We start from the raw sequence: 27,079 nt of genomic DNA, 5'->3' as shown, positions 1-27,079 counted from the left end.
CTGCAAAATTGAGGAGTTATGACAGAGGACAGAAGGCTGACAAAAGATGGAATATTGATTCTCTTGCCCTTTACATTTGCCGACCCCTGATAGAGAGCTACCACGTTCTTTTTAACTTCAGCATGATCTTCCAGGGTCATGTCAGGGAAACTGGGACCCTTAAGAGGGTTGTGAGTTTAAGGGTCACACCAAGTGGGCCCTAAAACTTCTTGTTCTGGAGACTTCTCAGGTGGTTCAGTGGTTAAGAATCCTGCCTTAGAATGCTGGGGCTGTGGGTTCGATCCTTGGTCAGGGAACTAAGATCCTGCATGCCATGGAGCAACTAAGCCCACATGCCACAACTACTGAGCCTGTGCCACAGCTAGAGAATCCGTGCACTGCAACAAAAGATCCCACATGTTGCAACAAAGACCTGACACAGCCAAATAAATAAATAAATATTTAAAACAACAACAACAACAAACAACCGTTATTCTTGCCTGGCTCGCTATTCTTCCTGAGTTATGCTGATTTTGTTGTAGAATGCAATAGGAAAGTTGGGATGGTTAAGGTAGCTGACTTTTGGCATGGATTTTGGGGTTCTTAGATGATGTTTGAGGCTATAATCTCTTCTGTCCAGGGCTGCAGAATTGCTATACACCTGGTGCTACATAGTTTTCACACTTTTTGCAAAGTCACTTAGAACCCATCTTGTTTCCCTCTTTGCTTTGGCCACAAGGAAGCTCAGAGCCAAATTTTGCTGCCTTCCTTCAGCAGTCTAATCTGGTTTGTGTTTTGGACTTCATCCTGATTTCAGATTGGTTCATCCCTGAGTTTTCTTCTTGGGCTTGCTCTCTGAATTTTATCTTATCATATGCATTCCTAAAAGTTGTCTCAGTTCTTGAGGGATGAGCTGGAGCAGACAGGAGCAATGTAAAGGGAAAACACTTGCAAGATGTTTCCATGTTTGTTCCTCCTGAGTGCCTGTGGGAGTAGGGGTGGGGTGGGTGATTTCCTGATGGATAATTCTAGGGGAAGCCAAGGCCTGGCCCCATGGAGTGTCTTAACAAAGGTCATACCCTGGGCAAGAACCTGGGTCGTTGGGTGTCCATCTTGGGTTGGGGCTTTGGCTTCCCAGGTGACTCTAGTGGTAAAGAATTAGCCTGTCAATGCTAGAGACACAGGAAAGCTGGGTTCAATCCTTGGGTCGGGAAGATCCCCTGGAGGAGGGTATGTCAACTCACTCCAGTGTTCTTGTCTGGAGAATCCCATAGACAGAGGAGACTGGTGGGCTACGGTCCATAGGGTTGCACAGAATCAGACACGACTGAAGCAGCTTAGCACACACGCCTTGGGTTGGACTTAGGAAGATGACAGTCAGTAACCTGGAAGGTGAAGTATCCCTATCGGAGGCCCCGGGGCCCTTGTGAACCACTTGGCCTGAAGGAAGGCCCTGGAATCGGATAGGTGACACTTAGCACTCCAGGGGTGGAGTGTCATTTCTGTTCTGTAGCCAGGGCCCAGGAATTTTGGAATTGTTGCTGTGGCAATGCTGAGGGTGTGTCGACACTTAGGGGCCTCTGGGCTCTTGTTCCAACCTTGGCGCTCTGCTGATGCTTTTGGATATTTCTGCTTCCTTCTGCTGACCCTGGGATATTTCTCTGAGCTGGAAAGGAAGTGGGGAAAAAAGTAAGCCACGGGTAGAATCAGACGAGACCACAGACAGCTGCCCGCCAGAGTGCACGTGTGGGTATATTTCCTAGGGACCCACAGGACTGACTCTCTGCCTGCTGTCTCCTGGGCTTGGCTTGGTTTTCGGTGACTTGTGTTTAGGTTTTAGGGCTTGTGAATGAGAGCTCGAATGAGCCACAGGGCAGAGTCCAGTGTCTGGCTGTGCGATGCAACCTAGGACAAGTTACAGAGCCTCTATATGAAGTGCCTTTGTTTACCCACCAGGGAAAATGGGGTGATGAATGCACACGACTTCAGAGGATGTGGTGAGGCAAAGGGAGCTAAGGGGCCATTGGAGGCTTGAGTTAGTCCAGCAGGCCTTATCCTTGCCCCTCACTTTCCTGCCTGCAGCTCATAAAGCCATGGAGCCCACCCTGGGGCCAGGCAGGCAGATCCAGCAGCCTCCTTTACATTGTTCATGGATGTCCTAAAGGGGCTGCAGAACTCCTCTGTCCCAAAATGGACCTACGGTTTCCCTTTGCCCCAGACTCCCAGCCTGAGCTTACTCCCGGAGTGTGGGGCCAGGCCAGAGACCTGGGGGTCATCCCTGCTGCCCTCTCACCTGCCCAGTGCCTGCAGAAGCCTCCATTTTTCCTGCCCCCACAGTCTGTCCTGTGTAAGCAGCTGCGGGGTGGGGCCGCTGGGGCAGTGCCCTGACCTTCCTCAGAGCCCCGTGAGCCCGCAGGGCTTCCCAGCACTGCTTGCCTGAAATCCAGGCCCTTCTCACTGCCTTGGAGTCCTGTCTTCCCAGCTGCCCACTGACCTCTGACCTACCCTTGGCTGGCCACCCCTGCAATTAACTGTGTGCTATGTTGGAGTGGTGGGGCAGTTCTAGCCAGGCAGGTCTGGAGGGATGAGTGGCAGGGGAGTGAATTTTTCTTTGTGGCCTGGGGGTTCCTCTCTGGGAGATGCTGGCAGTCAGAAGTCCCTGAGGCCAGGCCCAAAGGTGCACATGGCAGGGACCCCATAAGGAAGGGGGGTGCCTCGAGGGCCCCTGGTTGTCCTCATGCTGAACTCCGGTGCCCGCCACAGACCCTCTGGGAGCATCGCCCAGCGCTGCGGTGCTGTCTCCGTGGCCATGGCAACCGCCTGGCACCGGGGCCCTGCTCGTTAGGCTAACGAGGCAAGCCTGCTGGGCCGAGGTGGGGGGCCGGGGACGTGCTGCCCCAGGGCTTGGCGGGTCTTGTCTGCCAAGCCACTGGGCCAGGAGTGGAGCAGGCCCTGGAAGATGCTGCAGAGCTCAGTGGGATCAGGGGTCCTCCACGGTCCTGGGGGCTCAGGCTTGGTGGCAGGGTGGGGTTCTGGTGGGAATTATGTGTGGTGGTAACTCCTGTGACCAATTAAACCAGGAGAGGATGAAATTGCAGGGAGATATTGAGAGGCGCTCACTTTTCCCTGCTGCATATACCCATCAACGCGGTCTCCCATCCTCCTGTTTTATTTTATGATTTATCTTTTGGCCACGCCTTGAGGCATTTGGGATCTTAGTTCTCTGACCGAGGATTGAACCCGCCTCTCCTGCATTGGAAGCATAGCATCTTAACCACTGGATCACCAGGGAAGTCCCCCTCTTGAGTATTTTTAACCATTTCACTTTGGCCCACCTCTGCTGCCTACTCCATCTAAGCCACTGTACTGGGTGGAAGAGGGTCCCCTACCAGCATACCGCACCCCCCCCACCCCTGCCCCACTGCCAAATTCATGTGCTTCCCTGAACCTCAGAGGGAGGCCTTATTTTGAAATAGGGTTGTTGCAGAGGTAATTAGTTAAGATGAGGTCATGTTAGAGTACGGTGACCTTACATGCAATAATTGGACTGGTGTCCTTGTAAGAAGAGAAAGCCATGTGAAGATGGAGGCAGACACTGGAGTGATCCATCTACAAGCCAAAGAATGTTGAGGATTGCCAGTTAGATCCATGGAACAGACTCCCCGAGAGGAAGTAAACAACCTACCCGACACCCTGATTTCAGACTTCTGACCTCCATAACTGTGAGAGAATAAATTTGTATTGTTTTAGGCCACCTAGTGTTTGATCATTTGGTAGAGCACCTCCAGGAAACTAATAGAGCTCCCATCATCACTTGCTGGGACTATTGCAGTAGCCTCCTCACCAGTCAGCCTGATCGTGTTCTCCACATGGCAGCCAGAGGGTTTTGTTTTAGACCTGTCCCTCCTGTGATCAGAGCCCTGCCATCTCAGGCAGCATAACCAACTCTTATTTATTTATTTTCTTTTTTGGCTGCACCATGAAGCATGTGAGATCTTAGTTTCTCCACCAGGGAGTGAACCTGTGCCCCCTGCACTGGAAGCTTTAACCGCTGGGCCATTGGGAAGTTCCAAAAGCCAACTCTATCTTGCCTACAGGTCCCTGCACAGTCTGCTCCCCCCTCCCCATTCCCTTTCAGATCTGTTCCCCTGATCTGAAACCAGCCACACTGGCCTCCTTGCTGAAATTCTGTAATTCACTGACACGCTCCTGCCTCAGTGCCTTTGCACATGCTCTTCCTACAACACTCTTCCTCCAGGTGTCTGTGCGGCTGGCATCATTCCTTTGCCATCTTCGCTCAGCTGTCACCTTTACTGTGGGTCCTTCTCTGGGCATCTTATTTAAAATTGCACCTTCTCCACCTTTAGCCCTCTCCTCTCCTCCTTTAGTTGTTTCTTAGCACGTCTCCTTTTGATGAACTGTGGTTTTATCTGTTCAAAGTGCTGTTGTCTGTCACCCCTGCTAGAAGACATGTTCCAGAAGCAGGTACTTTGGTCCACATTCACTGCTGCATCTTGGTTCTAGAACACCTCTGGACACACAGTAGGTGCTCAATAAATGTGTCGAATGTCAGGTGCTGCTAGGTATGGCCTGACCTGGCATCCCACTGCAGGATGTTTTGGGACCCGAAGTTGTCTATCTGTCCCTGCATCTGATACCTTTGCCCTCACCTGAGACCCCCTTCCAACTCACCACAGGATGCCACCCAGGTCCCTGGGCCTTCAGCTACTCCCTCCCTGTCTCTCTTGTGGGTGGTCAGGATGGTCCTCGGCAGAGCGGAGCTGGTTGCTCTGGAGAGGCCGGGGTTTGGGATAATAAGGTCCTGGCTACTCCAGGCCTCAGTTTTCCCCATCCATGAAATGGGCACAATCAGATCACTGGTCTCTCAAGGCTGTTGGGAGGGTTAAGTGAGGTGACACATGCAGGGGCTCACTGTCTGGCACTGAGAATTCAGAGAAAGACTTCAGTTCAGTTGGTATTTGGTGGTGTTGGTATTTTCAGTTTGCTGTGTGGATGTTCCCTTTGCTGTTTTTTGGAGGAAGGGTGAAACATCATAGCTAGATGACTCCAGGTGCCTGGGGGACTTGAAGCTGGTGTTCCGTTGGGTGGGTGGCCTCTGGATGTTCTTGTGACCTGGGACAGCTCCTTTCTGGCTCTGTACACCCCGCAACCTGTCCCAGGAAAGGGAGTCCTGTGCTTAGGGGTGGGGATGGGAGAGGTGTGAGGGGAGCATTCCCAGGGCCTAGAAACCTGTCTGCTGTTCAGTGAGAGAGAAGACCCCAAGTAACTCCACGAAACCCAGGGACAGAAGGACCCCTTCTCCCTTTCTTGGGCTGGATTCTTCTTTTGCTCTGAGCCTCAGTTTCCACATCTGAAAAATGGAAGTAAATGTCCTCCCTGCCTCCTAGAGGGTTAGGGGAGATTAGGGCACCTAGAGTGTCCTCAGTGATGGTGACCTTCCCTGGACAGGTGGTGTGCTCGCCATCTCCCTCCTCGAATTCCTTGTTTGGTCTCTGTGCAGGGCTCGGGGGTTGGAGGTGGAGTCTGAGTTGACAGAGGCTTTCCAGACAAGCTCACTGCATGCTGTTTCATATTAGCTTATTTAAGCCTCACGATAATGAGAGCCTCACAATGACCACAATCACACTTGTGGTCAGAACTGTTAATTTCCCTGTTTAATGATGGGGAAGTCAAGGCACAGAGGGGTGATGTCATTGGTTCAGGGCACACAGCCTGTAAGCCCCTTTCTTGGTGTGTGGTTGTCGCTGGGAACATCTGGCCTTTCTTTCTGTCTCCCTCCCCCCGCCCCTGGACTGCGGACCCTGGGGGCTGGCCCTGGGTGCCTTGGCTTGGCCTGGCCCGTCCCCCTTGAGGTCACCCTCTCAGGTCACCCTCCCAGGTCACCCTCCCCTCCGGCTCCTGGGCTCTGCCTTGCAGGAAGCTGACCCCACTATTGAGACTATGAATAGCAGCCGCAGGAAGCTGCTCATGGCACCTGTGCTCCGGCTGCCGCCCCCTTGCTGCAGTGCCTCCTGGAACTGAGCTTCTGCTGGAAATGCCAAGGTGGAAGCATGTGTGCACCCTAGGCGTTGCTCTGCAGGTTTGCTGTGTGACCTTTGGGCCCTCCATGCCCTCTCTGTGCCCCTGAGCCCCTGGCCATATGTCTGGGATGCCTCTGAGCTCCCTGGGCCATAAAGAGTGTCTCCCGGGTGTTTGGATGGCAGCCAGGAAAGTGTGGAGGGCTTGGTGGGTGGTTTGACATGGTGGGGGTAGTTTTTTCCTTGGAGGGGAGATAAGTGGGAGGAGGGCATTGATGGAGCCTGGAGAGGGGAAATGGGCCCTTTTTAAACGCAGGGAGGAAGGGGGAGATGGAGTGGAGCTGCCTGGAGGGTCCTGGACTGGGAGGTGGACCACGGGCGTGGGCACTGGGCATTTGAGACCCATCTTGACTGCTTGAGACCCATCTTGGGTTGCTGTGTAATTCTTATACAACCTCTCTGGGCCTTGGTATCATCCTCCCAGATTTATCTGGCAGGAAAGAGATGCACAAAGGTTTTGAAGCAAGGAGACTATGTCACTGTGTCCTCTACCATCTTTCACGTTGATGGCTACTATGTTAATGTCATTATGTTGGGTCATGGGAGAGGGTTCACCTTGTCTGTGTCTGCACTGCCAGGTCCCTGGAGACCTGGCTCCAGGGTGGGGTCAGTGAGCTGTGGTCATCAGGAGCAATGGGGAAAGGGTGCTGACTCACTCCAGGGCCGCCCCAATTGGTCATGCTGCTGGGTGCATTGGGTGGCCTGTGTTTCCTGGGTCCCTCCTCACTACCCACCCCTGTCTCTGGCTGATACCAGCTATGCAGTGAGGGCTTGGTCCTTGGGGCAGTTTTCCAAGTTTAAGTATCATGCTACAGGTCAGTTGTACCTTGCAAAGCTTTCCGTTTTCCCAGAGGTTTAGGTGCTTTGTTAGTGCCAGTGGTGTTCTTGACCTAGAATGCAGGGACGTGAAGAAGAACGTTTAACAGGACGTCTTCCCTGTTATGGATCTTGCTGGAGTGGGAGATGTACAATAGGTTGATTTTATGACTGGTCCCCCTCAAACCCACAAAAGTTGCCTGAGGAAATAGATGGATGAGTTATTTGTTGTCTTAGAGAAGTCTCTAGTGATAAGCCATAGGGCTCTGCTTGATTCACATTTTCGTCAAAGGCTAGATTGAGCACCCTTGGGATATGTATTCACCATCCAGGTGACATAAAGGGGTATGCCTTCTCTCGCTGTATAGGTGTGGAGAGACTGAGTCACGTGGACTCAACAGTTGCCTCCTAGAGTTCAGGGTTTGTAGAGTGGGCCTTTGGAGTGGTTCCCTCGAGCCCCAGAGATTTTTGGAGCCTATGGTAAGGCAGATGATGGTCTCCTTCAAAGATCTGCACAACCCTAAATCCCACAACCTGTGATTGTTTTGGGTCACATTGTTGTTCAGTCGCTAAGTCATGTCCACTCTTTGCCACCCCATGGACTGCAGCATGCCAGGCTTCCCTGTCCTTCGCTATCTCCTGGAGTTTGCTCAAACTCATGTCCATGGAGTTGGTGATGCCGTCCAACCATCTCATCTTCATGGCAATGGGGAATTAAGGTTGCAGATGGAATTAAGGATGTCAGTCATCCTTTGACCTTGAGATGGGGGAAGTTATTCTGGATAGTCGTGGTGGGCTCAGAGTAATCGCAGGTGTCCTTATATGGAGGAGGCGGGAGATTTGAAGATGCTGTGTTCCTGGTTTTGAGGATCAAGGGCGGGGTAGAGAGCCTAGGAATTCAGGCAGCCTCTAGAGTCTGAAAAAACAAGGAGTGCATTCTCGCCGAGAACCCCCAGCAGGGGCATAGCCCTGCTAACACCCTGATTTTTTCCCTGTTAGATCCATTTCGGGCTTCTGACCTCCAGAACTATGAGATAATGAATTTGTGCTGTTTTAGGTCACCATGTTTGTGAGCATTTGTTACCACAGCAAGAGGAAGCTCAAACGGAGCCTGCATCTTCTCCGAGAACCCCAGCAGCCAGATGCAGCCCGGTCATCACTTAGGTCGCGTGTGTCCCCGGCCACTAGTAACCTTGGAATCAGACTGAGGGACATGGAGTGAAGACAGGAAGCTGCAAACCATAAAAAGGCTGTGCTGGAGGAAAAAATAAAATGCAAAGAAGAAAAGAAGTCTGGTGGTTCAGTGGTCAAGAGTCCGCCTATTGATGCAGCAGACGCGGGTTTGATCCCTGGTCAGGGAATTAAGATCCCATGTGTCTCAGGGCAACTAAGCTTGAGTGCCACAACTAGAGAACCCTGAGCACTGCAACTAGAGAGAAGGTCATGTGCTGCAACCAAATAAATAAATATTTAAAAATTGGAAAAAAAACAAAACGTCTAGAACCACAGAGATGACCAGAGGTTTTGGAGCAGAAAAGGAATGGTGCGAGGTAGGGATGTTTGTGTGTTCTTTCTTTCTTTCTTTTTTTTCATTCCTTCCAATCCAATGGGGGTACCTGGCTCAGATGAATGGCCAGAGAAAACTCTGTGTCCCCAGCCTGTCCCCCCGCTGTGCTGAGCCACAGATGATTCTCCTGGGTGGGGTCTCCCAAGGGGCAGGTGCTGAACCTTCTCCGAGGAGACGGGCGATGCCACACACCGCTTCCTTCTCGGCTTTATTGGAAAGAGGAAGAAAATGACCCACGCCTTCAGCCCCAAAGGCCTCTGGGCCGGCGTCCAGAAACCTGAAGCCTGCAATTAAATGAAACTGGATCCTTAGGTGGGGAGAGCTTCTCCAACCTGGGGGCGGAGGCGCTGGAGACCAGGTCCTGGGGACCCGGCTGCTCGTGGATGGGCTATGTGGGGTCCAGGGGCAAAAAAGGCTGCCACGGGGAGAGGGGAGAGCTTAGGAATGTTCTAGTCAGCCTTGGTCCAGGAGGCTGGGCTCCAGGCCACCAGTTAAGTTAAAAAAAAAAATTATTTGGCTGTGCTGGGTCTTAGTTGCAGCATGTGGTGTTCAGTACCCTGATCAGGGATCGAACCCAGGCCTTGGGAGGATGGAGTTTTAGCCACTGGGCCACCAGGGAAGTCCCAGGTGGCTGCCTTTTATTTCCAAAAAAAAAAAAATTGCAGATGACTTTCTGGTCTCCTGAGTCCCCTCCCCCGGAGATGACCACTTCTCCACTGATCGTGCGCTCTTCTAGAAATGTTGTCACACTTGCAGGGGCCTCTGCATGTTTTCCCGAAGGACCTAGGAGCCCTGTCTCATCTCCAGGCAGAAAAGATGTACGTGGTCAAGTCTTTCTGTGTGTGCGCTCTGCAGTTTGCTATCAGAACGAGCTGTGGGACTCTGCCAGTTTTGTAGGTCAAAAGTGGTCGAATATCGACAGCTTTTGTATAACTCAGCCTAGTAATTTCCTCTCCGCGCTGAGACAGGCAAGCAGACTGAAGTGGTTCCGAGCAGGGATTCTGATGGTGTGGGTTCCCACCCCCCCCATGGCCTCTTACCAGCTGCGAGGCATCGCCCTGTGCCTCAGTTGCCCGTTATGTAAAATAGGGACTGAAGTAGTATGTGTTTTCTAGAATCGTTCTGAGGATTAAAAATGTAATACACAAGACTGTGTACCTACTGTGTGCTAAGTCGCTTCAGTTGTGTGTGACTCTTTGTGACCCTATGGCCTGTAGCCTGCCAGGCTCCTCTGTCCATGGGATTTTCCAGGCAAGAATGCTGGAATGGGTTGCCATGCCCTCCTCCAGGGGATCTTCCCAATCCAGAAATCAAACCCAAGTCTCCAACGGCCCCTGCATTGCAGACAGATTCTTTACCACTGAGCCACCAGTGAAGCCTGTGTACCTATTACTATTATTAAAAAAAAAATTCCCTGGTGGTCCAGCAGTTAGGACTCTGCACTCTCACTGCTGAGGGCCCAAGTTCAATCCCTGGTCAGGGAACTAAGATCCCATGAACCGCAGAGCATGGTCAAAAAAATAAAAAACTAGGATTCTGTGGCTTTTTTTAAAAAAAAAATTTTTTTTGTTTTAAATTTTGTACGGGGGTATAGCCGATTAACAAACAATTTTGTGATAGTTTCAGGTGACCAGCAAAGGGACTCAGCCATACATATACATGTATCCATTCTCCCCCATCCCCCCTCCCTTCCAGGTTGCCACATAACACTGAGCAGAGTTCCATGTGCTATACAGTAGGTCCTTGTTGGTGATCCATTTAAAATGTAGCAGTGTGTGCTTTGTAACGTTTTGATGCAGTTAGATCTCGTTGATGAATTTTAACTTCTGTAGAGATAGCATCTTGTCATGGTGATACAGGACACGTGAGCGGTGTATTCCCTAGATGCCGCTAGGGTGGGTTGCAGTGTTTGGAGCTTCTCCAAGTGCCTCCAGGTGCTCATGCCCTGTTCTCCTCTGTGTATTCCTGGGAGTGAGACCGCCAGCTTGTGGCTCTCCTAGACGATGCCGGCAGGCTCTGCAAGGGGGCTGCCCTGGCTGGCCTTCTGTGTTGGGGTGTAAGATCTCCCAGCAGCCAAGGCCTTGGGTAAGACATGTGGTTTGACAGCTACCTTACAAAAAAGACTCTCTTGGTTTCTTTTTTACATTTTTTGGTGGTGCCGAGTGACATGCCAAATCTTAGTTCCCTGACTAGGGATCGAACCCACGGCCCCTCCAGTGGAAACATGGAGTCCTAACCACTGGGCCAGAGAAGTCTCTTTCTTGGTTTTCAGAAGCAGAACAGATGTGTTCTCTATAAGTTGGAAAATGAAGAAACCAAAAGAGCCTGCATATTAAAAAAAAAAGAGAAGTGCAACCACATTCCCATCCCTCAGTTGGCATCTTAGTGTCTGTGGGTTTGGATAGAAAGGACCAGTTCTGACCTTTGCTGCCTGGACGTGACCATGGGGAGAGGGGACGGGGAACTGTCTAGATTCTGCAGCCCCTTTTCTAGACCTCCTGGGTCAGAATTTTCAGGAATAGAGTGGGTGTCTCGTGGCTCTGGGATGGGGCTTTGAGTCAGTTGGACCTGGGACCTGCCTCTGCCCTGCAGTCGCTGTGTGACACTGAACACAAAACCTCGCCTCTGTGACCTCATCTCCCTGCAGGCTTTTGTGCATGCTGTAGGTGCTCAATTAATGCATGAGTGAATGTAATGCCGCAGGATTTCTCACCTGGGCATTGCTGATGTTCAGGGTGGATGCTTCTCTTTGGGGGCCGTCCTGGGCACTGTCAGATGCTTAGCATCATCCCTGGTCTTTACCCTCAGTACCCTCCACCCATCATGATAACCAGAAATGATGGCAGAGGTTGCCCAGTGTCCTCTGAGGGGGGGCCCACAAATACCCCCCAGGATGCCTGTGGTACACGAGGGCTCTTAGGAGGGCATAGAGGTCCTGTCAGGGAGTTTTCCTCGGAGTCTGTGTCCAGTGTGTAGGTTTTGTTCATTCGGATGCTCTCACTGAGGGGACCTACTTACTGGGTGCCAGGAGCTGTCCCAAGTTCTTAAATGTGGCTGGGATTATGTCAGGCAAGTGCACCCTGGCTGCTCCCCCTCTACCAAGGTGTTAGCTGGACATTCTGCTCACCCACTCCTGATTTGGCATCGGGATATGGTGGTGACTTGAGCCCCGTCCCTGTCTCAGTCTCCCCATCTGTTAAATGGAGAAAGCGTTGTCCTAAGGGTTGCTGCTGATCCTACAGGGAACCCTGTCACCTTTGTGGGCTTCCCAGGAGGCGCTTGTGGTAAAGAATCCACCTGCCACTGTAGGAAACACAAGAGATGCGGGTTCAATCCCTGGGTCGGGAAGATCCCCTGGAGGAGGAAATGGCAACAACCTGCTCCAGTCTTCTTGCCTGGGAAATCCCATGGACATAGGAGTCTGGCGGGCTACAGTCCATGCAGCTGTAAAGAGTTGAACACGACAGAGCAACTAACACTAACACTTCCCCGGGCACAGGGCACACAAGATGCTTTGTGATGGTGAGCAGATGATGTATGCAGAGACTCACAAGGCCAGTGTGCACACATCTGCCTTTGGGGGTCGCTGCAGTGGGCATTGCCGGGGTGGGGTTGGGGGTGTGAGTGAGGTGTGGGTGGGTTGCAACAGTGTCCTCTCCGTGCCTGGCTGTGCGAGTGGGGGTCTTTGCTGGAGGGTACTCAGCTCCCCTCCTCCCAGAGTCCCTGAGGAGCCGGCTCAGTGGAGATCCCTAAGGCGATTAAGTGGGTTCATTTGATCCTGAACGTGAACTTGAGCAGGCGGCTTATCTCCTGGAGATGAAAGCCAGGCTGGCGCGGAGCCACCTGGCCCAGTCAGGGAGTGCTGGATTTTCTCCTCCACCCCCTGCCCATCTGGGGCCTGTGCCGGGGGGCTTTTGCCCCATCCGCCTCCAGCCCCTTCAAGCTGCACGTGGTGAACCGGGGCCGTGTGCTTTTCTGTGTAGAATAGCAGCAGGCACTCGCCGCGTTCATTCATTCGGTCCTCTCCATCTCGTGAGCTGGAGAGGATCACATCATCACTTTCCCTGTGTTTCAGGCAAATGGCTAAGGCTCAGAAAGGTTGGCTGACTTACCCAGAGCCACACAGCGTCCTGACAACCCCTGACGATATTTCCAGCATAATCTTGGAAAATCCCCTTTACTCCTTGGCACTGAGATTCCTCCTGAAAACAGTCTTGACTTTGCACAGAATTAACCAGAACAACAACAATCAGTGTATGCCCCATTGTAGTATAAGAGGAAATGGGAGGAAGTTGCTGCTGGCTCCTACTCAGCATGAGTAAGTGTCGATTCGAGGCAAGTGAGATCAGAGGCGTTTCGGTTCTGGAAACACATGAAAGTGATGTTCAAGAAAAGGCTAGTGTTTGGATCAGTTCTGGCAGGTTTTGTTTTTTTTTTTAACGGCCAGGTTATTTGAAAATTGTGTGGGGAGGGTGCCTTTCACGGCATGGGACCATCCCACTGGCTGAGGGCCAGTCACAAGACAGCCCAAAACATCTTTGTTTCTGAGATGTTCCAGGGTGGGGACCCTGCCTAGGAGACCCTCTAACAGCACAAAAATAACGATTTGCTGTTAGTGGTGGGGTGCGGGACCACTGTGATTGAGACCCTCTCTGCTTTCGTAACAGCAGGTCAGGCACTGTGGTCCCCCTCCCTGTTCCACTATCTGACCTGGGCACCCATCCAGCCTTCTCCTGGCCTTGGAATCCATCTATTCTTGTTCCTACCATTTTCTTCATGCTCTCCAAAGGAGAATGAGAATCTTCAGCTCCTGGTCTCACATTCTTCCCTCCCTACTTTTCCTCCTCCTCTGAGAATAAAACCAGAGGCTTTGAGCATGCCACCCCTGGCATTGATGCATCTCCAGCCACATCCCTCCCCACCCTGGCCTCTGCACTCAGCCTCTCTACTTGCTGTTCCCCTGCCAGGAATGCTGTTCCCTGTGATCAGCATGGCAACTGTCATCAGGTCTCAGGTCACATGTCAGCCTCAGGAAGTCCTCCTGGCTGCCCAGTCAAGCACTGCCCCCCACCCCAAGCCACTATCCTAGCCCCTCACTCAGGACTGTAGTTGTTGATCAATGAAGTTTCTCAGTTGATTCCATTCCTTGGTGTGTTGTTGGCCTTCCCACATCAGAAGGTCACTTCCAAGAAAGCTTCTGTCTCATCCACAGCAGAGCCCCCAGTGCCTGGAATGGCGTCAGGACATGACAGGGGCTTCCTGCCAAGGAATCCATCGGCTCTCAGTGTGGATGGCTGATGCATTTTTTGGCAGGGAGACCAGGCCCGGCCTGACCTGGAGAAGAAGGAGGATGGGTCCTGGACACAGGGTCCTTGTCCTTTCAGTGGGTTCTACCTTGTCTGGAACTGACCAGACCAGAGGGCCAGCCCAGGGGAGGGGTGGGTATCACTCACTGCTATTTCCTCCCCAAGAATAGAGGCTCTTAGCGGGGACCATAGCGGGGATGGGGTCAGGAGGGTGACATTGCCCCCAGGATTATTTGTCAATGTCTGAAGACATTTCATTTGTCCGAACCTGGGGGAGGTGTAACAGGTGTAGTGGATCGAGGCCAGAGATGCTGTGAACATCCTATAGTGTACAGGCGTTCGTGCTAAGTCACTTCAGTCATGTTCGAGTCGTTGCGACCCCATGGACTGTAGCCTGCCAGGCTCCTCTGTCCCTGGGATTCTCCAGGCAAGAATACTAGAATGGGTTGTCTATCACACCCAAGTGTCTTTAGTGTGAGGACCTGGCATCAGGCCTTAGAAACTCACATCTTGGTTCTGCCCTAGGCAGGGGAGAGCAGGAACACCTAGGTTCCCTTTTCTTCGTGCTGTGTCTGTATTTCTGTGGCCCAGAGTATGCCCTCCGCACCCCATCCCCCCACCCCCGCTTCTACAGGGACTCTGAACATCCCAGAGTTGCTTTTCCTAGCTGTCACCAGCACAGGGAAGCCTGTCAATTCCCTGAGTGACATGCCCCATGCCTGCTGGGTTCCACAGTCTGGCTGCCACAGTCTCTCGCCTTTCTGGTGGGAAATCCCTCTTGAGAGTGGCCTTTCCAGTACCCTTGTTTACAGATGGTGAAGTGGCGGCCCAGAGAGGGTAAGGAGTTGACCCAGGGTCACACAGCACAACACAGCCTGGATATGGGAGGCCTGATGCTTGAGCAGGAAAGGCCCTGAGGGAGGGACTGTTAGCTCTGGGGCTACTATGGTCCCCTCTCTCCAGCCAACTGGTTCTTCCTTCCGGCCAGATTCCACACTATATCACTACAGTCATTATGGTTATTTTATAACATTGCAAGTTTTAAAGTATTTCACGTCTGTGTGTATTTATATATATTGTCAGATTGCTTTTCTGTATTATTCAGGACCCATTTATTCTTCTTATTTAAAAAATAAATAGTTGGTCCATCCCTACAACGGAATACTATTCAGCCATAAAAAAGGAATGAAGTGCTGATCCATGTTGTAATGTGGATGAACCTTGAAAACATGAGGCTGAGTGAAAAAAGCCAGATGCAAAGGGCCACATATGGTGTGGTCCCATTTCTATGAAATGTCCAGAATAGTTAATCCAAAGAGACTGAAAGCAGGGGCTGGGGGGAGGGGAGGGGGCGTGGAGGCAAACTGCTCAGTGAGTAGGGGTTTTCTTTTCTCTTTCGGGTGTTGGAAATGCTTGGAACTAGAGTTGGTGACCTCACAGCACTGTGAGGTAATCAAGGCCACTGAATTTTTCACTTTATAATGGTTACTTTTATGTTGTATGAACTTCACCTCAATAAAAAAACCCATTTGGGAACTGAAAAAGATACGTCTTTATTGGGCTCTTACTGTATGCTCAGCAGTCTGTGTGCATACTTTCACTGAGTCTCTGAGTCCTGTGAGATGAGAGTTTCCATTTCACAGATGAGGAACTGGCTCAGAGATATTAAGCAACACACCCGGGGTCACCCCATGGGAAAGCAGGGGAACCTGGATTTGAAGCTAGGTCTCAGGCCAGATCCTCAGGTCACCACGGCTGTGCTCTCTGGTCTCTCCTGCCTGCCTGCCCTCCAGCCAGGAACACCCCTGCGGGCACTTCCCTGATGGGGCCCCGGGTGGGGGCCAGGGCTGGATGTGATACAAAGGCCCTGGGGCAGTTCACTGCTTGCCTAGTGGCTGTGTTGTGCCCCTGGCCCCCCACCCCCACTCCACCACAGAAGCAGGAACTTTCCAACACAGCGCCCTGCTGTGAATCAGCGCGACTCACTCTGGAGAGTTCGTGGGGCCTCCGGGGCTGTTTTCAGTTTCCGTCGAGTTTCTCACTCTGACTCAGTGTTGGCCCCCGCCGCCTTGCCCCAGTGACCTGGGCTTCTGAGCACCTGCGGGACATCACAAAGCGCCGGCTTTGAGGCTGCCCTTTGCTGGGTGCTTGGGCCTCAGTTTTCTCATCTGTGTAGTGGGGGCAGGAGGGAGGTGTTTGGGGTGTTTACTGGCATCAAACAGTGGATCCCAGGGGCCGCATGTACCCAGGGTGTGCGTAGAGGGTTTTGGTGTGGACATGAAGGGCTGAAAGCTGAGAGCTCCTTGGGGGGACTCAACACGGGGGAGACCCACGCCCCGTACCAGCTCCATATCTGTCCTCGGAGGGTCTGGGTGGAGGGCTGTGTATGTCCAGGGCGTTCTGTTCTCTATGACAGGCCAAGCCTGGTCAAGGGATGGTGGCCTTCTCCCACTGGGTCCTAGTGCAGAGGCTGGGTGGGGGTCTGTGCTCCAGGTATTGTCATCATGGCCAGGCTAGGGGCCTGAGCCTGGGTGTCCTAGGTTCTCGGGGGCTGGGCCTGGGTCCTTGGGGTGGCGGGCTGGTGAACTCTGAGGGCGAGCTTGCCCTGAGCCCCTGCTGTGTGCCAGGCTGTGTATTTCCACTCAAAGTAACCCTTGGCATCACCCCCCATTTTACAGATGAGGAAACCAAGGCTCAGAGAAACAAAGTGACAGCCTCAGGCTTAACAACATGGTAGGACTTAACAACATGTGGCAGTTGTGCCTGGGCCAGCCTGGTTTTAGTTCCCCTGCTTATTACCTCCCTCTTGTAAAAGCATAGGAAATAGTCTCAGAGGTTTAAGCAATAGGCGCGGAGTCACCTAGCTAGAACTTGGTGCGGTTGGGATTGGGTCTGGGTCTCTGGCTGGATCCTGGGCTGCCAGGACTCTGTGTGTGGACTCGCTTGCCCGGCATCTCTGTCCCCTTCTGTGCAGGATGGGCTGGTCTCCTTGGTGTGCAGGTCGTGGACGCCGGGGTGAGTCAGGGGCTGGTGTTGGGGAGGGGAGGGATTACCGTGGAGACATGAGCTTTTGCCAGTGTGCAGTGTGTAGAGGGGATGGGGGTGGGGGAGGGGGAATGGAGAGCTCTAGAGGTCCTGATCTCCCTCCCGTACCGGTCAGTGGGGACCACCCCTCCCTCCCGCCCCGGGTCGCTGGACTCTTCGGAATATTCCCTGGGCCCCCGGGGTGACAAATCTCTTTCACCATCTCTTGACCCAGACAATTAATTGCTTCTGGCGATCCATCCACCTTTCCATGACCCCCCTGTTCTCCCAGCCTGCTGCCCTCAAGCCCCCACACTCCCCACCTCCCTCCCTGACCTGCAGCCGCTAATGGCCCAGACCCTGCTCCAGGGCAGAGAAGCCCAGGGTTTGGGGGCCAGGCCTGGGAAGTTGCAGTGGTTTTCCCTTCTGGCTGACCGTTAGGCAGGCTCTTCTCCAGGGAACCCTGCAGCTAACACTTTAGGGCACTTGCCCTGTGTTCCTACAGGGTAGAAACTGAATTATCTTTACAGAGAGTCCAGGATGGGGCCTCAGAGGGACTTCCAGAGGCTTCTGGAAGTTTCCACCCCACTCAGTCCCTGGTGCCCCATTCCCAGAAAGCCTTCTCTCTTATCTCCCATCCCTCAGGGGACTCCCATGCAGAGGTGATGTGTGGTTAAAGTGTACGCCTGGATGCAAATCTTAGCTGTGGGAACCCTGGGTACACTTTCTTGCCTCTCTGCTTCATTGCTTCCATCTGTAAAACGGGGAGAGTCATGGTAACTCGTGCGTATGATGCTTGTAAGAATTAAACCAGTTAGTAAGCTAGAGGGCTTAGCATGGTGCCCACTCAGAGGAAGCCACGGGGGGTTCCAGGTGTCTGCCACTGGTGGTGCTGGCAATGGGCAGACAGAGGGCATCTCTTGGGTCTCCACAGGCCTTGAAGCAAAGTCACTCACCCCGCCCCACCCCAGCCCCCATCCTGGCCTGGTCTGTGCTGCCTGCTTTGCCTTGACCTGGGCTTGGCCAGGAGCCAGGCTGCCAACACTGGGTGTGGCCCGAGCCACCTCCCATCCCCCCTTCCTTCCAGAAATGGGTTGATATCCCAGCTCCTTCCTGGCGTCTTAATTGCTCCTGTTGGCTGCTGTCTCCGCAGATGGCCCCACACCCTGTAGTGAGAAGATGGGCGGGAGGTTTCTGAAAAGTGTGCTCCGAGGTCAAATTGAGGGTGGAGGGGGTGGAGGATGGGGTGGCCAAGGGCAGTCACCCGGGTCTCCAATCTCTCTGCCCCTCACCCGCTGTGCCAGCTTGGGCAGATGGCTGAACTATTTTGGGTCTCAGGTTACTCATCTGTGAAATGGGGTCAGGATAGATGGCCCAGAACCTGGCATACCATGAGTGCACTTACTGGAGGAGACTATTATTATTGCTGTGGTGACCCGCTGTGCTTGTTTCTCCTGTGATCAGTGCAGGTCTCTAGGGAGCCCAGGTGGGTGATTTGGAGGCTGGGGCACTCATGGGCAGGGGTCAGGGCTACTCCTCCTTCTCCTCCTGACTGTGTGCCTCCCTTGGATGGCCCTCAAGCCCCGTGGAGTGGCATGGTGCCCCCCATGGTTAGGTGGGCTGTGTCCCCTTTGGGCGGGGCCATGCATCCCCTTCTGTTGGGCCACAGCCCCTTCTCCCCACTTTGTCCTCCCCAGGTCCTGTCCACTCAACATCCATGCTGGCCGTGGTCTTGATTTGGCTGCCCCGCCGCCCCACCCGCCGCCCCTCGGCTGTCACTGACTGCTGCAGTCTGGTGGGGAATCAGAGACCTGGGTGAACTCTTGGTGACTGCTTCTCTGCAGTTTCAAGGAGAGCCAGCCTCAGCTGTCATTTGAGAAGGAAAATAAAATACCCTAGTGGCTTCTAAATGGAAGGGGCCACCTCCCTCTCGCTCTGGCTGTCTGGCCTGCTTACTACTGCAGTGACAGGGAAGGGCGACACCTGGCCCCAGGGGACAGGGGAGACTTCCCTGTTCATCTAGTGTGAAGAGATGTGCCTGGCAGGCCCAGGAGGTTCTGGGAGGGGTGTTAGGTACCCCCCTAACCCCCTGCCACCCTCTAATGCCTCAGGGCCCTGGCCTGCTCCCGCCCTGGGCGCCTGGGTCACACTGCACCTGAAGTCCCCAAATTCAGCCTGCAGGGACAGCTTCCAGAAGTTATGCCTGCTCCTTGGGGGCAGTGCCCGGATCTACAGGGTCCTGTTTAGGGCCTCTGTAGAGCACCGTTTCGTGACTGGCTCATCTTGGCCTAGCAAGTTCACACTGCCACGTGGAGGCTCATGTGGGAGTCACTTCCCCTTCCTCAAAGTAGCAGGCATTCAGTGGTCCCCAGGCCCTGGGTGATTTTTGTGGAACATGACTTGTGCCACTGAAGGAGTTTGAGGTGGGAAGGCAGGGACTGCTGGTGAAGGAGCGTCTGTTCTCCAAGGTTGACTCAGAGGGGGACCTAATTCAGGCCCTGAGGGTCCTGGCTGGGGACCTTGTCCCAGCCCCTAAGCTCATTGGCAGAGTCGTTGAACTTGACCTGTGCCCACTGAGGATGTTGAGATGAAATGACAGGGACTATAGTTGGAGCATCTCCTCTCTGAGGGGCGCTACTGAGGGTCCGGGGCTGGATGGGCAGAGCCTGGGCGGGGAACCTGCCCCGGGAGGAGGTGATGACTGGGCGGGGCTACAGTGGTTAGTTGTGGCTCCTGCTTCTGGTTGGGCGCTGGCTTCTGGCCTCTGCACTGATTGGGAGAGAATCGTGGAGTAGCCGCCCACTGGGCGGACCACTGAGGTGAATGGCAGCCTGGCTGTGCAGTCCCTTCTTGGAGCCTCAGTCTGTCCATCAGGGAGATGGGCAGCAGCAGCTCAGGAGGCTTGGGTCAGGTTACTTCTGCCCTTAGACTGAGGGTCTGAGAACACAGAGGAGGGTACCACTAACAGTAACAGCGTTCAGCCCCATGTGTGCAGTTAAGGCAGCCTGGGCACCTGTCCTGACTTCTCTGACCAGCCATATGAGCCTGGGGCAAATGACTGAACCTCCCCAAGTCTCAGATTCCTCATCTGTAAAATGGGGATAATAAATAACCCACCTGAGGGACTTCCCTGGTGGTCCAGTGGATAAGAATCTGCCTTCCATTGCAGGGGACGCGGGTTTGATCCCTGGTTGTGGAACTAGATCCCACATGCCACAACTAAGACCTGGTGCGGCCAAATAAATTTAACGAAAGGACTTGTTGAGGTCTACACTGTGCCAGGCACTGTTCCAAGAGGCTGAGCTGTATTGACTCATTTAATCATCACAACAACCCTCTGAGGGGACACTGTTACCACCCGTCAGATGGGGGGAGGGGGAGACAGAGGCCCAGGGAATAAAGTGACTTGGGAGCCCAGTGCGGTAGCAGCCGACTGGGACTGGAACCTTAACTTCTCACTGCTTCCCTGTAGGTTGCAGACACGGCAAGGGCTCCATCAACATCTGGAAAGTGTGCCCCCGGGGGGCCCTGCCTGCAGCCCGCATGGCTGGAGGCCCAGAGGAGGCAGGGCTGGGAGAGAGGATTTGTTCTGAGCCCTAGCTTGGGCAATCGCTTTTAGCAACTTGCCCAAGGAACAGGTGGAGGCAAAGGCCAGCTGTTGCCAGGGCCTCAGGGGGCCCGCAGAGTCAGGGCCTTGCCCCTGGGTGGCCTGGGGAGAAAGTCCTGGAGGTCCTGAGGTTCAGCTACCAAGCACTTAACTGGTATTGAGGCTGGAGCCCTGAGGTTCTGACCTTAGGAGAGACGCCTGTGAGGGAGAAGGTGGGCTTGGGGAAGAGGACACCACCTCCATGGAGCCCTCAGGGATTGACCTGGAGGTGTCTCCCTGGCCCTGCCTCACATCGTTCTACTTGGTGATGTGTCAGTTCAGAATGTGCTACTCCCTTCCTGTGGCCTCACCCTGGAAATAGTGATGAAACCCTCACCTCCTGGGACACCCTTGCTGTCTTCCCATTTTCTTCCTCACCTGCCATCACTCCTGTCATTCACTGCAGATTTACCCTGGTTTGTGCTTTACTTGTGGCTCAGCTGGTAGAGAATCCGCCTGCAATGTAGGAGACCCCGGTTCGATCCCTGAATTGGGAAGATTCCCTGGAGAAGGGAAAGGCTACCCACTCTAGTGTTCTGGCCTGAGAATTCCAGAATTCCATGGGATCGCAAAGAGTCGGACATAACTGAGCAACTTTCACTTTCACTTTACCCTGGTTTATGTCTGTTACTTAAGTCACTGCCTTTTGATGTCATCTTGCTCTTTTCTTTTTTTTTTTCCTTTTTCCTTTTAAACTTTTGGTCGTGCCTTGGGACTTCCCAGGTGGTGCTAGTGGTGAGAACCCCCCTGTCAATCAATGCAGGAGACATAAGAGAAGCAGGTTTGATCCCTGGGTGGGGAAGATTCCCTGGCAAAGGGCATGGCAACCCACTCCAGTATTCTTGCCTGGAGAATCCTATGGACAGAGGAGCCTGGCGGGCTACAGCCCATAGGATTGCACAGAGTCTGACACGGCTGAAGCAACCTAGCACATGTACATGAGCCCATGAATACGTGTGTGTGTGTGTGACTGAGGGTGTGCACGAACAGCTGAGTGTGCGAGCACAGGTGTGACTGAGACCTTGAATGAGGGGGTCTGCTCCCTGACTGGACTCCCTTGCACAGGGGTCAGAGCTGCCTGCCTCCTAGGAGGACCAGGGCAGGGGGACCTTTCCAGGCTCAGGGAGGTCCCAATGTGTGTGGCTCTGGTGGGAAGTTCCTGCAGCTTGAGGTCAACCTGGGGTCTGGAGCAGCCACCTCCCTCCTCCCGCTCCTCCTGTTCACCACCCAAGGAAGGTCTTACTGCACTGCACACCCCTCTGCCCAACCCCACCCAGTAACCTGGCTCCCGTGGCCTAAAGAGCTCGGATCTGGATTTGAATCCTGGCTCCTTCCCTTCCTAGTGGGATGACCTTGCATGAGTTACCCTCACCCTCAGCATCAACTTCCTGGGCTGAAAACAGAGGCCACCCCCACCTCCTTCTCTCCCAGGTTAGTTGTGGGAATTATATTGGGTAACGGGGAAGCAGCTGGAACCTGGAAAGGCTACAGGAAGTGTATGTGGTTCTCCTTCCCTCCCCAACCCAGAGCCGTGTCCAGGCCAGGAGGCTGTGGGAGCCCAGCATGGCCACCATGGCTCCTCTTTCATCCCTCGTCTGTGTGGATGCTACTTGCAAAATGTTCTCCATCCTGTCCATTTGTCCCACTTCCACCTCCACCCATCCTCTACTCCACAGCCCGAAGAATGCACTCTCCAAATTCCAATGGGACCTGTCCCTTCTCTGCATGCAGAACCCTCCGAAGGGGCTCCCTGTCCCGGGGAATGAAGCCCCCAATCCGTGGGGCCCAGTGTGATCAGCTCTGTCTCTTCAGCGTTCACACACTCACTCTGTTCCAACCTCTGCACTGAGATCAGCTGTTCTCTGCCTGCGCCCCCCCATCTTCTCATGTTGCCAACCCATTCCTCCCCATGCCGATTCAGGCCAAGCACACCTTTCTCCTTGGGGCTCGGCGTGGCTTCTCTCGGAAAGTCCCCAAGTTCTCCAGGCTGGGAACCGCTCTCTGGACCTGCATGTTGCCAGCGTTGCTGAAAGAACTCCGTCTGTCCTCCTGGGGCTTGTGACCCTGGGCTGGCCCAGGCTGGTCTTGACCCCACACCATCAGAGGGTTCCATCTGGAGACTGGCTGGAGCTGGGAGAAGGTGGGAAGCAGGTGGGATCTGATCTCCAAGCCGCCCTTCCTAGGTGGTGCCTGGGGAGAGCGCTCACCCACCTGACCCTGCCTGAACTCTTCATAGGACCTGCTGCAGGGGACTGGTCACGAGGCTCCTGGGAGCCTGGGGCCAGGAAGGCTATGGAGATGTACCTGTTTTCCCTACTTCCTTCCTTCCCGCTAGGCTTTGTCTCTGCAGCTTCCCAGGACAAGTACCTAGCCTGGAGGCATCATAGTGAAAAAAAAAACTTAAAAGAATAAGAGAGAAGGGGCAGGATCCTCCGCCTTGAGCCACTGGTGGCTGCGGCCCCTTTTAGGACTTCTGGGTCTTGGAGCTTAGCTGCCAGCCCCTGCATCGGGATAATGTAATGTCCAGCAGGAACTGAGTCCTCGTTGGCTCTGCAAGCACTTTATGTCCACGGTGTCCCTGTAAGGTCAGTGTTTTTATCTTTCGTCTTTCCTATTTTATTTTTTAATTAAAAAAATTTTTTTTGGCTGCACTGCATGGTTAGCAAGATCTCAGTTCCTTGACCAGGGGTCAGACCTGGGCCCTCGGCAGTGAAAGCTCAGAGTCCTGACCACTGGACCGCTAGGGAATTAAATTCCCTCATCCCCATTTTAGAGAGGAAGAAACTGGGGCTCAGAGAGTTGAAGCTATTTGTCCCAGGGTGCACACAGCTAGGAGGGGCAGAGCCCAGATTTGATCCCAGGGAGCTTGGTTTTAGAGCCTGAGACCCACATGCAGTGGTCTTGTGAGCGCCGGTAGCCTCAGCTCCACTTGCCTCTGCTGCAGAGGAGGTTCCCTGAAGGTCCAGTCAAGGCAGAGATACTTGTGAATGGACGGGTCTTGGAGATGGCCTTGGGGAGTGGGCCCGTCTTCTGGATGGGAAAACTGAGGTCAGAGAGAACTGAGGGCTTGCCCAAGGTCACGGCCGTTAGTAGAAGAATTGGGACCACAGCCAGGTTTTTGATCTCTGTCCAGTGGTCTGCCCATTACTATTTGTCTGAAGTGTGTCGGCTGCTCAGTCGTGTCTGACTCTTTGTGACCCCGTGGACTATAGCCGTCAGACTCCTGTCCATGGAATTCTGCAAGCTAGAATACTGAATGGGTTGCCATTCCCTTCTCCAGGGGATCTTCCTAACCCAGGGATCCAACACGGGTCTCCTGCCTTGCAGGCAAGATTCTTTACCATCTGAGACACGAGGGAAGCCCACTTGTTTGTTTACTTGTTCTTTTTGTGTGTGTATGCTGAGGCTAACACAGTAAAGAAGGCAGAAACACCTGGATGCAGATTAATGAATAATTGTTAAGGAGATAGGTGATCAGTGTTCTAATTTTTGTGGGAAACATCGTTTTTTGTTCTAGGGTGACTGCTTCTGCAGACCTCTTGTGAAAGTGGAGTCTTGCCTTTCCTAGAATCCTATAAATGGAATCCTAATGCGAGCTTAGTATCTGAGTCTGACGTTCTTCCATGTGGTTGTGTGTCTGTAGTTTGTTCGAATTTATTGTAGAGTAGTAGTCCATGGTATGGATGTACCGCTGTTTGTTTATTCCTTTGTCTATGGATGGATATATTGTTTACAGTTTTTTTTTTGTGACGATGAATAAAGCTGTTATGAACATTCACGTATTGGTACAACTCTTTGTGTGAGCATACGCTTTCATTTTTCTTGGGTAAATACCCAGCAGTGAAATTGCTGGGTCATATGGTCACCCAAATGTATGTTTAACTTTGTTAAGAAACTGCCAAACTGTTTTCCTAAGTAGTTGCACCATTTTGCATTCCACTAGCAATGTCTGAGAATTCCAGTTGATCTGCATTCTTACCAACACTTGGTATTGTCTGCCTTATTTTGGCCATCCAGATGGATGTGTAGGGTGTCTCTTGTTCTTATTTTTAAAAATATTTATTTGTTTGGCTGTGCCAGGTCTTAGTTGCAGCAAACGGTATCTTTTAGTTTTGTCATGTGGGGTCTAGTTCCTCGACCAGGGATCAAGCCCTGGGCCCCCTGCATTGGGAGTGGGGAGTCTTAGCCATTGGCCCACCAGGGAAGTTGCTGGTTTCTTGTTTTTAGTTTACACTTTCCTGCTGACTAATGATATTGAGCATCTTTTCGTGTGCTCTTTGGCCATTTCTATATCCACTTTTGCAAAATGCTATCAAGTCTTTTTGCCCATTTTTCTATTGGGTCGACTGGTTCCTATTTATTTGTGAGTGTGCTTTTTATATCCTGGACACTTGTTTTTATTGTGCTGGCTTTGACTTTGAAGGGTTACTCAGGAATTCTTGAATGAGAGTAGTAGGCCCACCCCTCCTTCAGGTGTCCCTTACTGACTTTTTTATGGGGTCCCCTGGGAAGTTAATGGGGTATTTTCATGGCAACACTCTAATCTAGGCCCGGGGTCCCTGGGGGAGCTTTGCTGGGGTGTGGGCTGCCTTTGTAACCACACAGTTTGGATTGGCATCCCAGCTCCATGACTTCCTAGTTGTGGATCCTGGGGCTTGAGACTTTGATTCTCTGAATCTCAGTTTCCTTCTCTGTCAAATGAGATAGCAGTACCGCCTCATAGGGTTGTCATAGAGAAATACTTGGCCCCAGGCCCAGGCCAGGGCCTTGCCATCTACCTGCACTTTGATGTGGTCATGCCCTGGGCCATGCGTGGAGGCTGGGATCCTTGCTAACAAGACCCGCATTTTCCCCTGCAGGTCCCCGGGAGTCTTTGAGGAATCGGAGTTGCTGGCGGCTTTTTCTGGTAGGTTCCTGTTTGTCCCCACTTGCTGTCTCCAGCATATTGCTGGGACCTCCTCGGGGTGGAGGGTCAGAAGTTGATGGGTTGCCATATTCTACTGGTGGGTGGTTATGGTGGGGGTGGCGCTCCGTGTGGCTTCATGGGGTGAGGAATGGGCAGCACCATTGCCCACTGTGAAGGCTGTGGGGTCCTCCAGAATGGAATATTTTCTAACCGGATGCAGTGCTGTTCAGAAAGGGCCTGGGAGAAGGAGGTGCCCCGACAGTGCAGCTGTGGGACTGTGCATTTTCTCCATCTCTGGCGTTCACGGGCACGTGGCTTCTGTGACCTGATGGTGGGCTGCAGGCTCAGAGAGGGCGGGGCCAACGCGCAGGCTCAGAGGGGCGGGGCCTGTGTGGAGACTCAGAGAGGGCGGGGCCCGTGCGCAGGCCCTTGAGCAGGACGTTGGATGTTGGAGGAGGGTGCGGGGCTGGACACCGGTGCGCCGCTGTGGTCACTGTGCCCAGTGGGAGAAGGAGTGACCTGGGTCCCAGTCTCGGCCACTTTCATGCCGAGCACCCAGGGCAGGTCACTCACCTTCCTGTGTCTGCATCTCCCCTTCCGTAAACCAGGGGTAATGAGCAGTCCCCAGCGAGGGTCGCTGTAACGAGATTCAATGGGCGGGCGGCTGTGGGACAGCGTCTGGCCCAGAGGAGGTGCTCAAAAGTCCATCACCATTTAGGGCTTTTCGTGTGACCCCGTTTTGTCACCCTCATGGTGATGCTGCAAAACGGACTGTTATCCTCATTTTAACAAATGAGGAAAGGGAGGCACGCATAGATCACCTGTTCCATGTCTCAGCTGGAAGCAAAGAACTGGCTGAGACTAATTCTTTGACCCTCCCAGGGAACCCAGCGGATTCTTCCCCTCTTTCAGGGGAAAGAGAAGGCAGACCAGATGTGGGTCAGTGTGCTGGGCACAGGCTTGTTTTTTCTTTGGCTGTGCAGTGCAATTTGTTGGATCTTAGTCCCCTGACCAGGGATTGAACCCAGGCCCCCGGCAGTGAAAAGCACCAAAGTCCTAACCACTGGACCACCAGGGAAATCCAAGCACAGGCTTGGAGGAGGGGATTCAGGTACTGGCCTGGCTAGCCAGAGAGGGAGGCATCTTTTATTTTATGTTTTGTTTTGTTTTTTTAACCAGGGGAGGCAAGTGGTCCTGAGCAGGGACCCCAGAGCCTGACTGCCTGAGTGCATATTGCCCTCTGCCACTTATCGTCTGTGTGACTTTGGGCAAGGCCCCAAGCTACCTCATACCTCAGTTTCTGCATCTGTAAAATGGGGATGGAATCAAATGCCCCCATAGAACTGGTGATGAACAGATCGTTGCTAAGATCTTGGTGCTTTGTATTTTTGTTGAAGCAGTCAGGTGCCCTAGCAGAGGAGGGGCTGAATCTGCAGGTCCCCTCCCTGTGTGTTGTCCTTGGCTCCCAGGACAGGGGGCTGCCAGCTGTCCCAGCCCTGGGAGAGGCAGTCTTGTCCCCTGGAGACCCCTATGGGTATGATAAGGAAATGCCACTCCCTCCCCTTCCCCAACTCCCAGCTCTTCTAGAGTCAGGAATTTCCGGGAAGAAGCAGAGACACATCCTGGAGGGTACGTGGGGTGCCCACCCAATCCATGCCAGTGAGGAAGGGCTGGTCAGTGGGTGTGGCTGCTGGGGAGCAGGCACTGACCCTTTGCAGATGTCAGCTTGGCCCCTTC

The 27,079-nt window shown here is 53.2% G+C and overlaps 1 protein-coding gene and 1 non-coding gene across 16 annotated transcripts in view; both read left to right on the top strand.

The window, feature by feature from the left end:
* NCOR2 (nuclear receptor corepressor 2) overlaps window positions 1-27,079 on the top strand; it is a 235,573-nt gene that overhangs the window by 8,017 nt on the left and 200,477 nt on the right. For 11 of the 15 annotated variants that reach the window (XM_081540414.1, XM_081540410.1, XM_081540408.1 and 8 more), the window contains exon 2: window positions 25,296-25,342. The exons of the other annotated variants lie outside the window; for them this stretch is intronic. The gene's annotated coding sequence lies outside the window, so the exon portion shown is untranslated. The remainder of the gene's footprint in view (window positions 1-25,295; window positions 25,343-27,079) is intronic. 15 annotated transcript variants of the gene reach the window in all.
* TRNAE-CUC (transfer RNA glutamic acid (anticodon CUC)) lies at window positions 9,872-9,944 on the top strand. The gene has a single exon. It is a non-coding gene; the product is annotated as a tRNA-Glu (tRNA).

This window comes from Giraffa tippelskirchi, chromosome 11 (genome assembly GCF_054371585.1).
Source record: "Giraffa tippelskirchi isolate mGirTip1 chromosome 11, T2T-mGirTip1v1.2.pri, whole genome shotgun sequence".
Classification (NCBI taxonomy): Eukaryota; Metazoa; Chordata; class Mammalia; order Artiodactyla; family Giraffidae; genus Giraffa; species Giraffa tippelskirchi.
Note: the sequence above shows the minus strand (reverse complement) of the source record. Positions and strands in the feature narration are given on the sequence as shown.